Source organism: Pinus tabuliformis, chromosome 8 (assembly GCF_031772625.1).
Source record: "Pinus tabuliformis cultivar Carrire ecotype Pingquan chromosome 8, CPIR1, whole genome shotgun sequence".
NCBI classification, from domain to species: Eukaryota; Viridiplantae; Streptophyta; class Pinopsida; order Pinales; family Pinaceae; genus Pinus; species Pinus tabuliformis.
Window position 1 is genome coordinate 404,138,675 of NC_142294.1, and position 10,131 is coordinate 404,148,805.

At 33.8% G+C, this 10,131-nt stretch overlaps 1 pseudogene; it reads right to left on the reverse strand.

Moving 5' to 3' along the window:
• Positions 1 to 5,943: 5,943 nt before the first annotated feature.
• On the reverse strand, positions 5,944 to 6,765 carry LOC149235776 (pentatricopeptide repeat-containing protein At2g03880, mitochondrial pseudogene; annotated as a pseudogene).
• Positions 6,766 to 10,131: the final 3,366 nt, after the last annotated feature.

Sequence of the window (10,131 nt, forward strand, 5' to 3'; positions counted from 1 at the left end):
TTTCCATTTCCTTTGTCTTAGTTAAAGACATCTCTGTACATGTTGCAATTCCACAACTTGGTAAAGCCAACAAATGAGATTTCACCCAAAAATATGTGCTCATGAAATGAGTTTTGCAATAGTTGCATTCCAAGCAACATTGCCCCCTCCCTTCATCTTGTTGCCTGGCCCCTTGTTCTCTTGTGACATATTTCCACAAGGGATATTTCTTATCTTAGATTGTTGTCTTAACTCAACATTTGAAGTTGTTGTTGCAGCCCCACTTCCAATAGAGGGAACACTTGAAGACCTTGATGAAATTGGAAGAGGAGGGACATCTCCAACGGGGACATTATTCCCCTTCCTTTGCCCCTTCTCTACTGCTCTTGATTGAGACATGAATGTTGTAAAAAATAAAGAAAAAATGCACAAATTTGTAAAACAAATGCACATGCAAACTCTTGTAATAAAAATTCAAAAATAATAGAGAGAAAATGTACTTACTTGTTGCTTGAATCACCTCCAAAATGCTCCCAAACCCTTTGCTCTTAGCTCTTACCAAGGATAATTTTAGGGGCGAATGTTCGCCCTTTGGTGAAATTAAGGGGTTTTAAATTTTTAGTGGGCGAATATTTTGTATCATAGTACATTTTTACAAATCACCTCAAATAGCCCACCTTATTTTAAGGGAGAGGGTAAAAAAGGTAAATTTAGCCCTTGAAATTAGGACTTACAACCTTTCATTCGCCCATTTTCAAGAATAGGTTTTATTTAAGTGAATCCATTCGCCCATTTTCAAGAATAGGTTTTATTTAAGTGAATCTTATGGGCCAAATACCATATTTATAAAATAGGTATGGTAAATTAATAAATATATAAATAAATGAGAGGTATGGTAAATAAATAAAACATTTTTTATATTTACTCCATAAGTCACCTTATATACATGTAAGGGTGTAAACAAATAAAAATATAAGTAAAGTGGAGGTATGGTAAATAAATAAAACATCTTTTTATACTTACTCAAAAGGTATGGTAAATAAATAAAAATATAAATAAACTAGACGTATCGTAAATAAATAAAACCTCTTTTTATATTTAGTCCATAACCCTCGTTCTATTTATGAAGGCTCAAGAAAGAGGTTTTATTTAAGTGAATCCTATGGGCCAAATACCATATTTGTAAAAGAGGTATGGTAAATTAATAAAAATATAAATAAACGAGAGGTATGGTAAACAAATAAAACATTTTTTTATATTTACTCCATAAGTCACCTTATATTTAAGAACACTCAAAAAATGGGTTATATTTAGGTGAAACCTATGGCCAAAATACTATGGGACAAATACTATGGACTAGATTGTTATTAATACCATGCAAAAAACCATTATTAACCCTAATATTGGAATTAATAAAAATAAAAATGGCACATGGTATTGACCCATGGTATTCACCAAAATGGCACATGGTATTGACCCATGATATTCACCTGGAATGTAGCCTATTTAAGTGGGGGAATTAAACCAGTATGTAACCTATGCTAAGATTCACTAGGACTTTACAAAGTTTTATTATTTAGTGAAAGACTCGCCAAGATCTTACAAGATTTTATAATTGAGTAAAATATTCGCCATGCCTGGTGTGAGAGATTCGCCAAAAAATTATATATACATATTATATTATTGATCAAATCGCCTTCCATTTTTCCTATATACCATGGAGATTCGCCCATTTATTATATTTATAAATTTAGGGGGGGTTCTTAAAATTTTCCCTGGCTCTTACACACCCACAATAAACCCACAATTACTTTGGTGAAGAAAATAATGGCCAAATCACACCTTTAAAGGCGCGCGGAAGGAAAATTTCCGTGACACGTATCCTAGAATCGGGACACGATCGAGACACAATCGTACCCTAATGGGACACGATCAAAAATTATCCAAAGGACATGTGTCCCACTGAATCATGTCTAATTCATCTGATTTGGGACAGGTGGGGAGAGGGGAGCGAATTCATTTCCTAGGTTAGAACTCTTTGATGGGTGTTTTTATTTGGAAAGAACATGGGTTAATTTACTAGTTTGAATGGATGAAGTAACCTTTTATGGATGTTATTATTAGAATTGTGAATCTCGACTTGGATATTTAGTTTAACTTTCCCAAACTTCCAACTTCAATCTTATTTATTTGACTTATTCTCACTGACTAAGCTATTTATTTAAATTAATTATTTATTAGTTAACCTACTTATTTAACCTAATTAATCTACTTATGTAACCACATATTTTTAATATAGCACCTATTTAAGCGAGTTTTATTATTAAAAAGTTATGGTTAGAAATAAAAATTTATGCATTTTCATTAATATAGGGTTTTATTAATTAAGGTATAATATTATGGTTTTTTATATATAACAATAATTTTAATTAGGGCTAAAGTAGCATTTGCACCACATGTTGCAAAGGAAACAACATAAGGGAGTGACATAAGAAACAATACCATAGAAGAAAGAAGTCAAAATTTTATGCAATTTTGTTTCTTTACTCATGTTTCTCTTTTATCATATGTTATGTTTCATAACAAAGTAAATGGTGTTAATTAGTTACTTGTTACTTCTTATCCTTACTTCACTTTTGTAAAATGTCCAAACTATAAAAGAATGGTATTATTTGTTGTCTCTTAAGACCATTGTATTTTATCTAACTCACTCATTTTCATAGCCTCAACTAGGTGACCATCATTCTCTTTCCATAGTCACTCAATGTCCTTAAATGCATTTCATAAATTTGGTTTAATAAATGTTAGTGGAAAACCAATATATTTCACTTTGTAGAAAGGAGTGTACATTGGTTGGGGTAAAATTGTATTTCTCTTTCCATCTGATGATGTCATCTAAATATTGAATCTTTCTTGCCACTTATGAATTCCCCATTCTAATTGTTTTTTATCATGATGATATTGGCATCATAATCTTCGTCGTGAGAATATCATTTAAGAATTCAATGATAAGTGGCAAAATTGGTTCCTCACAATTGTGAAATTCCCCATTCTAATTGTTATTTGACCATGATGATATTGGCATCAGAATCCTTGTTCGTGAGAATATCATTTAGGAAGTCAATGATAAGTGGCACAAATGGTTCCGCACAATTTTGAAAGTAAAGGACAAATTCATTCACATTATGTTTCTCCAAACTTTATACTAAGAGTCTTGATTCATGAAATTTTGTATGCTCTTCTTTTGTAGTTTTAATTTGTGTCATCTCAAAAAAAAGTTTCTCCAATAACCTATGTTATTGCTATCTCAGCGGTGACACTGCCATTAGGTTTTATTTCTTAACATTAAGCACAACTAATTTTGTAGTTTCAATTGCAAATTTCATGCCTCCATTCCATTTTTGTTATAGAAGGAAAATATCCCTAAAAACTATAAATGAATCCTCACCATGAAAGCTAGGAGGTAGCTCATTAATCAACTATTCATCCAAGGTGTCATTTCCATTTTGTTGGTAGCCTCACCAGTGATGCCTAAGCCTCATGTTAATACATTAATACTTTACATGGGATGTGTGGGTACTTTTGTTTAAGGTCGATGTACACTGGCCTTGAATGATACTATATTGAGCCTATATCATAGTAAAAATTTTAGTATGCTTATGGAATCATGAAATACTAATCTTGTAACATTGTCAATTAAATTGTGTTTTCAAATGTTGAAATGGATAGATTCAACAACTTGAAACTATAATTTTCCCAAATTCTAACTAAATTTCAAATAAAATCAACTGAAAATTCAGCCTAAGAAAAGGGAAAAAAATGACCTCTTTAGACTACTGCCTATTTTATCTTGAGAGTTAATGAATGATTCCTCGGCTCAAAAGATTTGATAAACCCCCTTTGGTGCTCATCCTTAAGCACTAAGCCAAGCTCTTACTCTCCACCCATTTCAAATATCCAGTTGATGTGTCCTTAAATTAGCTTTAGCTCCATAGTGGTGGTTGTCCTCAAATTCCCATTATCAGGGTTATTTTGCAAAGAACTCTACACCATATAAAACGAATTATTTTCCTTCTATGCGTTATGCCTAGAGCAATGCTTCCTGAGAATGTCCAGTAAAATTTCCAGTATCATTAAAAGATCCATATGATTGAGCTATAATCAGATGAAAAAGTTCATATTAGGTGTCTCCCTCAATTAAAATAAATTTATAACTGATTTATGTCTTTATAGGTCCTTGTTAAGGAAATCAAGTTTAGATAATAGTGATATATAATAATTAGTGTGTTTGGGAGCATATTGAAGTACCATGTTATCTTTTTCTATAATCTACGCAGAAATATTTTACCTTTAATTTCCTATAGATTTTTTTGAGTGGAAAAATAGTCCTAATAAAGCTATTGCCTAAAATTATCTTGGTCATCAATGGTCAGCTAATAATTATGAGTGAGATGCTTATGATTGTAATTGTGCTTTCACAACTTTTGTAGAATATACACCTCCTACTCAGCACTTCTAAGCAGAAGGTCACTGAATTGAATGTTGCTAAAGGTAAATAAGAGGAAGCCAGTTCAAAAAAAATTTGTTTGAAATATTTTCCACCATTAAAGGAAGGTGTAAGAAATCAGCCCATAAAAATATTCAGCCTTATTTCTATGAATAATGCATTAACATTGCCTCAAACTAATGAAGAAAATTCACAACATAACAACTTTAAGTTAATCTTAATAAACATTGCAGGGAAATTTCAGCCTTATTTATGTGAACAATGCTTTAGCATTGCCTCAAACTGATGAAGCAAACTCACAACATAACAACTTTAACTTAATCCTAAGAAACATTGCAGAAAAAAGGGCATAAATATACACTATTTCAAGCTAAGAAAACAACCACAAACATATGTTTCATGTTGGCCCAACTAAACAAATGAAAATAGCTAGCAACCATTGTATATCATATTCATTTGATATATACAAAATAAATAGAATGAACAAGAAGCAGAGGAAATAGAAGATAAATAGACAATCATGACTCTCTAGGCTCCCATACATCCTAAACTATGTTACAATAGAGAGCTTGAGTTGTTCTCATCTTGGGGATCTTGGAACACTTGTATGGTCCTATCAAAATTAAATGACATATTATTCTTACAATGATGGGAAAAGTAATAATAGTCTCCTAACTCTCATGTCTAGTTTTGTACACAGAAGGAATTGGAGAAACAAAATTAGGTATGGTTGGTCAAGAAATGGATGTAGTAATAGAGGTTGTCCTTGAGGAAATGGTGGACCGAGCATCCTCAAATTGCTCAACATCATCAAACTTGTCCTCCACAAATACACAGGGAGGGGTAAAATCCTCCACAACTGAGGACAAGCTTGGAACTTCCATGACATCATTGCAAGCCACCTGAGTATGGGGAAGGGGGAAGAACTCAGAGAAATGATGGTACAAGCTGCACTGGCAAGATATCTTAGTGCAAGAAAACTTTATATCATATACATCGAGGTTGTGCTGAAGAGTATGTAACAAAGGTAACTTCAACAGTACAAAATTTTGATTTGAATATCTTGGATGATTCATAATAGTAATATTCAGGCAATTTTGTCTTAGCGAGCTTAAATACTCAGCAAAGTAGGCCAAAGAAGTGTTCCGCATAGGTAGAGTTTTCGTGGGCAATCCATTCGCATGAATTTTTCCATCACTTCGACCATTAATTTCATTAGTGAAATCATTCCAAGAGAAATTATTGATTTGTGATTAGGGTCATCTTAAACTTTCTGCTTGTCATCATCCTCAAATCTGATAATATTTTCTGTGGATGAAAAAGTGCTTCATGTTCACTAAAACTTAACCGTATGAATGTTAGTATGTAAGTCACCACATACACGAAGGTTTTTGATGATTCTAATTTGAGTCATAGGAGATAAGTTGATTAGCCCAAATGCAATTGCCAACTTCTCACTATGATGAGTAAGAGTGTACTCTTGCTTCTCTAACTCCAAAGCTTGTCTGAGGCAAATATCCCATCTCTTTTATCTGTCTGATCAATTCATTCAACTTGGTGTAGATCTTAGTTGTTTGTGGATGTGATGTGTCTCCTACCCCAAATGCATGCACTGCATTTTTTACCTCAATCCAACTATATCCTCGTTCCTTTTTCACCCCCATATTTTCCATCATTTTCCTCACCTTAGTTCTATCATCCCACCTACTAGCTGCAACATATAAATTCGATAGCAGAACATATGTTGCAGAGTCTTGGGGTTCCAGCTCTAATAAACGATCTGCCACACGTTTTCCCATCTCTGTGTTACCATGGATTTTGCATGCACCAAGTAAAGTTTGCCAAACTAAAGCACTGGGTTCAAATGGCATGTTGTTTATGCAAGCCTCAGCCTTGTCCAAGTGTCCTGCACATCCAAGAAGATCAACAATGCAAGCATAATGCTCCATTGTTGGTGAGATGCCATACTCTCTACTCATTGAATCAAAGTAGTGACAACCTTCATGCAATAAGCCTACATGGCTACATGCGAAGAGCACACCAACAAATGTAATGTCATCTAGCTTCACACCTGCCTGTTGAAGATGTTCAAAGAGCTCTAGTGCATCTTTTTCATGACCATGTTGAGCATAACCCACAATCATTGAATTCCATGTGACTAAATCCCTTGTAACCATTTTATCAAACACCTTCTGTGAATATTCTATGTTACCACATTTGGCATACATATTTACAAAGGCACTGCCCACAAAGACATCTGAGGAAAATCCATTTTTCATTTTGTAAGCATGGATCTACTTTCCTTGCTCTAGAGATGCAAGGTGAGCACACAATCTGATAATACTGGTGAAAAAAAACATGTCGAGCGTCATTCCAGTGCATCGAATCTCGAGGAAGCACTTCAAGGCTTCTTCGCCATAGGCACATTGGGCATATCCTGAAATAATCATTGTCCATGAGATCACATCTTGTTCTGGAATTTCTTCAAAGACTTGACACGCATCTTCTATACTCCCACGTTTGGTGTACATGTCAACCAGGGTATTTCCGACATAGACATTGGTTCCCATTACATATTTTTTATTACTAGATTCGAACCACCAAATGGCTTCCCACTAATTGATAGAAGACACAAACATGCATCAGACATTTATTGTTACCTAGTTTTTACAGGTGAATAAGAGGATTAAACCTGAACTATTTCAATTCAACTCCTTACAATTATTGGTTGTTGGCATAATACTGTCAGCTTGTTCTGACTGAAAAATGAGAGGAGAACTAGTGGCTCCTCACTCTCCTTGTAAATTTATGTATGAGAGACAACGATGACAACAATTGTAAAACTTTCATTTCATTCAGCACTCTATTCCTCTACTTCTCCAAAGATTCTTCGTTGTTGTCAGCTTCTTTTGTCTCATTTCTCTTCCAAAACTATAGCTATATGTTGCAAAATCCAACCCTATGCTATAATTTTTCCTTCACTAGTTTGGCTTTCTAGCTCCCTCTAGCATCCATTTGTCTTCCATCATTGTAAGAAGATAGTGTATTAGGGATGAGGATGACAACCCTTGTACAACTTTCATTTCATTCAGTGGTGTGCACTGTGCACCTCTATTTCTTCAGAGATTCTCCCTTGCTTTCACTTCTTTTTTCTTCTCTTTTTCTTACAAAACATCAACTACAGTTAGTGAAATCCAGCTCTGCTATAATTTTCTTCTTTACTTGTTTGGCTTTCCAACTCCCCCTAAATTTGATATAATTCTATCCTTGACGTGTTTGGCTTTCGGACTCCTCCTAGTAGACATTTGTCTTCTTGAATCAGAACAATATAACGTATGCCATTATAAACTAAAATATAAAGGTGACTTAAAATAAAAAGGTAAATCTAAATACAAACACAAGTAAGATAATTTTTCTTATATAAAAATTAAACCCACTATTTCAATTTTGAAAACATATTTGAATCAATAGTAAACATAAACAAATAAAATAGAGAAATGCATTTAAATTAAATACATTTAAAATTTTAGTTTAGTACATTAATTTTTTAGAAAGAAAACAATCACTATTTTTTATGGGAAGATTAAATGGAAAGTAAGGTTTACATGTCTATGCTAATATTAGAAACTAGATTTCATTTTTGTCCCAATTAAAAATAGTGTTCGATATTGTACTTTTGTTTTTATTTTCTTAAACATCATGTTGTTCTTATTGAGAAGGTTTCACAGAGATTAATAATAATTCAAAATTTGGATTAATCATAATGTATATGAAGAAATCATATGAAAGAGTTCATCTATTGTGCCAACTCTTTATTGGAAAGAATGTTATAATATTCATGAATTGTCTTCATTCCTTTATGGTACTTTATTTTCTGAAATTAACCTTCTTATGTGTAAGTGATAGAGAAATAAAAGGTGTTATTTCCTCCTCCTGGATTTTTAAGCAGGGATTTGTATACTTCTATGAATATATCTAATATACAGCTCTTTTAGGCTAATGTAGACTGCATGCAAAATGGTTTGAACGAGCCTCAAAAGGAAATCGATCCATTGTTTCTTACACGACAAGATTCGTACTTGTTCCCCTTGGAGGCCGAAGAGGAGGGTTTTTGTATAGCGCCTGTTCAAGTTTTGAAGAGCAAATGTGTCATCGAGGCTGAGAAATTGATGATGGAAGAAAATAGAGGAAATAATAACGTCCAATGCAAGAAATCAATTTCAATGGACAAGACGTGTCTTGATCATTTCAAAAGCCGAAGAAAAGAAAATCAAGAAAGTATCAAGAAAGCCCACGATGACTCTGTCGTGCACGTTAAGCCATGGCCTCAGCCTTTGCCTATAAAGAATGGATGAGCAGAGGAGAAGCGGGCAGAAGTCGAGGAGATCTTGAGGATCAAGCATGGCATCAACCTGAAATCCTCTCCTGCGGCCAAGTTCCTCATGCAAGTGATGCCATGGGAGCTCCAACCTTCCCCTGTGACTCTACATTATAAATTTTAACATTGTACATTAAAATTTCTCAGAGATTCACAAATTAACCATTCGGAAAACATCATAAACATGATGATTTCGCATTGTGAGTCACTAGTACAAGACGAAAGAAAAGAAGAGCATAAACACCAATTTTATGTGATGCCTGCGGATGTCACCACAACTTCCATAGATGTGAAATCGAGGGCCAAGATGTTGAAACAGTGTGTGAAATTTGCATCTCCTCCCAACCAAAAACCATAGGTGTGCTAGGGTGACCTCTTCCACAGATTATTGGTGCATCACTAGTCAATAGTAACATGAAGAGTTGAGTTGTTATTCTACCCTCTCCATCGTTGGAGGATCAGGTGGATGAAAACCTGCCCTCATAGAGGATATGTGGATTACCTCCATGGATATTATGAACTATATGGATTGAATATGAGAGTTATCACACCCGTTATGTGAGTTATAATGGCAGGATATCTAGGCTGTGTCGATCAGATAAGCAAGTTCCCACAGTGAATATGCAATCCATTACATTGTTCGGTATGAGAGTTTGCAATGATGCCAATATCTATCCAACGCCTTGTGATAGTTTGCAAGTTCCAACGATAGAAGTAGCGAACAAGACAGGGAAAAAGAGATATGACAAGTTGGTTGTAAGGTCCCACCTTACCAATCATCAGTAGTATAAAGAAGTAAAGGTCACATTGAATATTATTACTCAATTTTTATTTTTATTTTATTTTTGCTTTACTCATAATATGACTAACTTAGCTTTCATGTAATCATGTTCCTTCAATTGTTTCAATGTAAGAATATAACATAAGAAGTGAGGGATAACTTTCCCTTAATACCAATTCCAAAAAGCATTTCCTCTCAAGTTTAAAAGATCATAACATGTGTTGTTTTCATACTTATACATGAGCTTTAAGTAAGAGTGGAAATAAATTCTACCATGATTCCATGTGCCAACAATAATCTAGATCAACCTATTTGATTTACTAGATTATGCTAAATAAGCTTCATTTATTGACTCTTTAGATCATAACCACAAAAGTATTAAGCTTATTTTACAAAAATCACATATTAGTGTATGAGTATTAACTTACCTATAGCAAGGTAACTAAGGGAAGAATATGTCTCTCTTCATCAATAAATCTAATAAAT